Here is a 3,870-nt window from a genome sequence, read left to right as displayed (position 1 = left end):
AAACGTCTTCGTCTGATTCCCTCTTTCTGGTTTTCAGTGTTACATATCTCCAAAGTTTCCCCTTTTTGTTTTTGTTTTGTTTTTCTCAATTGAAAGGGCAGGGAAAAGTATTCCATTTTTCCTGGGAACAGTATCAATTTTCCAAAGTAACACATTATTACATTATTCATAGTATCCTTTGTCCACAAAGGTTGGCTGTTTTCCTTAAAATGGAATGTCATGGCACTTGTCTTTTAAGTCTCACTTTGTTCTTTCAATCTTCTGGTGACATGCAGAGGGAAAATCTGTACTTAATAATACCACCCTGCTACTAAAATATATGTATACTATTCATATTTTATTTGTGGTAGACCTCTTCAGTTACCATTTTAAAGGGATTTTAGCTCATTTGCAATTTCAAAAGGTTACTAATTAATATATAAATATATATATATCCAAAATAACAGTTTTTAATGTGTCTAAACATTCTAAATGTCAGCGAATATATAAATTTGAAAATGATCTTATGCCATGCAGTCACACAAATAAAAGATACTATGGTCCAATTATGCTAAGTTTGCTTTTATTTTCAAAAAAGCACTCTCAATATTTCACGAATATCCTTTCAGTACTTATTAACACAACAGTCTAAAATCTGATCCTGTAAAATAGGTTTCCCAAAAACGCAAGTCTGTGAACGTGCTATATGAATAATTACTGAGCATTGCATTAAGTGGCATTGCATTAAGTAGCGTAGTATGCAATGACAGTGCCTGTTGAACCTTGAGCTTAAAGGGCTGCCACTTGGCTGAGCACAAACACTGTACAGGATCCTTGAGTCCCAGCTTAGCGTCTGAGGCTAGCTTCCTGCCAGTCAACACCCTCAGAGGCAGCGGGTGACTGCTTAAGGGAGGAGTTTGGTTCCCATCACCCATGCATCAGACCCAGACACGTTTCTGGTTCCTGGTTCTGGCCTGACTCATCCTCAGTGTTTACGAATATTTGGGGAATAAAACTGAATGGGTGCTCTTTCTGCATGTCTGTCAGCCTCTGTCTGAGTCCTTCAGCCCCCGCCTAATGAATAAAAACACATAGACAAAAGCTTAGCACTGCTTAAATAAAAATAGCGTTACATGTATAAAGGTTCAGTATCCACTTAAAAAAAAAAGATTTATTTATTTTTATTGCCAAGTCAAATATACAGAGAGGAGAAGAGACAAAGAGAAAGATCTTCAGTCCAATGATTCACTCCCCAAACGGCCACAACGGTTGGAGCTGAACCAATCCGAAGCCAGGAGCCTCATTCGGGTCTCCCACGCAGGTACAGGGTCCCAAGGCTCCAGGCCGTCCTTAACTCCTTTTCCAGGCCACAAGCAGGGAGCTGGATGGGAAGTGGGGCCGCCGGGATAAAAACAGGCATCCATATGAGATCCTGGCGCATTCAAGGCTAGGACTTTAGCTGCTAGGCCATTGCGCAGGACTCAATGTGCACTTTTAGTGTGATAAATATATTTCTTAATCCTCTAGAGTGGCAGATGAATGAAAGTGCATGACTTGGGATTTGGAATGTTACAAGTCAATACTCAGATTTCTGTCCTGTTTTGAGTTTGTGTGTTTTGTTCCTGTCTGTTAAGAAGAAGAAAAGGAGAAGAGAAGAAGAAGAGGAGGAGGAGGAAATAATGACAATATTGTTGAGTGAATAGAGAAACAAACTGCCAGACACCTAATCCAAATCAATGAGTAATTATTTTATACTGGCACTGAATAAATACCTTACTGAATTTGTATTGTGCTGCTACGTAGAAACATGGACTGAAGCAGAATCTCTGAATGTGTCTTTCTGTATAATAGTCAATATTAACATACATATGAAACATTATGCTACTTGTCGTAAAATAATAAAATTAAAATTATATTCTTATTAAAAAGAGAAAATATATTTCTTAATGCGACAGGAGTGAAAACAGTGAAAGAAATGATTGTCATTTGAAAAAGCAGAATAAGTTGTTTGTACAAATATTTTGAGGTCTGTTATGCAGAAACCGGTCGCACTCACTCCATGAAACGCGAACCATGAGGCCTTACTCACAGTCTGTAAACAGCAATGGACCCAAACTATTGTACTGTTTGCTTGGTAGTTAAGAGGGACACTTTATGGCTTCACACTAGAGCCATGCTTGGATTACTTGTGAAATCTCAACTAGACTAGTATATATAGTGGAATTTCAAGAAGTTCATGGAAATGGAAATACACAGCACACATTTTTGTGCAAAAGATGAAAATTTATGAAAAATTTTTTCATGAAAATGATGGGCAGTGTTTTACATTGGAAGGATGAGTAAATGGAGACAGTGAGTGAAGTTAAAACAACACTGAGCAATCGAGAAGTCCATACAATAAGTCATAACCTCTGAAGAGCGCTGGGGATAAATGAGTCAATATTAATCATAATAAAAGCACTCATTTCTAAATAAATCAACACTCCATTTATGATACTGGTTATCTGCATCTGGAGGACTAACCCGCGTTTGAAACTTAATCCTACGTTTCTAAATGTTGGTGAGAAGATGATCCAAAAACGTAATTTAGCTTCCAAGCTCTTTTTCTAGTGTTCTAAACAACAAATTAATTATTTTTAGTTATTTCAGGCATTTATTCCACACAAAAAATCAGTAATCTGCATATGTTATATGCTTTTTGGGGTGGTAAGAAGTCCAAAAGTATACAACATATATGCCTATATAATGTATAGCATATGCCTGATACATCCTCTCTCTCTGTGTATACATATGTACATAATCAAAACATGCATTATAAATGCAGTGTAATGGGCTAATGTGATACACCACTCCTCTCTCACTGGAATGTGACAAGCACATGCATAATTGATAAATATCAACTGTTATCCAATATTTACCTTAAACAGAGTCTAGATTTTCATATTTACATTATTTATTGTGAATAAAAATCCCAGACAATTATTAAGATTCATTTAAAAACATGATGATTTCAATATTTTGCTTGAATAAGCACTTTCATACATTGTACACATTCATCAATTTTATATAAGCATTTGATAAAATGTAAGAGGAAGCAATGTCTACAGTATTGATGAGACTTTTCTGATTTCTCATATAGTGCGTATCTTTTTAATAACATATGAAACCACTTTTTTGATCTCATGCAGATTAATTTTGAATAAGTTAGGATATAATGCATTTATGGACATCATGTATTTGATACACCTTTGATCACATCATTGTGGAAACTTTTTGTACCATATTGGATAAATAAGAATTTTACATTGTTCCTCACAATTTCACCCATGTCCCAGAAAGTCCTTTGTCTTTAGCATGGGCAAAATAATAAACATCTTGTGATATCACCCAGGATTAGTCAGTTACTGATCAGTTAAGCTACAGTAAAAAAAAAAAAACAAAAAAAGAGAGAAACTAACTTGCCTGGCCCAAACCTAATTAGAACTATCTTAAAAACAAGCAGGTTCTGCTGGTATCAAAGAGAAGCACCCATGTTTGTTATGAGAGAAGATACAAGCACCTTGGAGTCCTCTGGCTGCTGAGAGCTGACCCAAACTCACAAGAAAATTAATTTTGCCACAATTACAGCGATAGGAAGACAGTCCGGAGCCTCTGGAGACATGAGTGGTGGCCAAGCCCTCAGTTTTAACCTGAGGAGATCCTGAACACAGGATTCAGAACTGCATAGTTTTGAGATCACTAGTGATGGTAATAGGGAGAAGGCAAGAACGTGATCCAGATACCAATGTATTGGCAGCAGCTGGGGACCGGCAACGCTGGGAGCGCTTGTGACTGCCTGGGGTTGGTTTTTGACCAGCTCATTCCCTCTCTCTTTCCCCATCCCTATCCTCA

The sequence above is a fragment of the Ochotona curzoniae genome, unplaced genomic scaffold, assembly GCF_017591425.1.
Source record: "Ochotona curzoniae isolate NIBS_2020 unplaced genomic scaffold, NIBS_Ocur_1.0 scaffold_2587, whole genome shotgun sequence".
Classification (NCBI taxonomy): Eukaryota; Metazoa; Chordata; class Mammalia; order Lagomorpha; family Ochotonidae; genus Ochotona; species Ochotona curzoniae.
Note: the sequence above shows the minus strand (reverse complement) of the source record.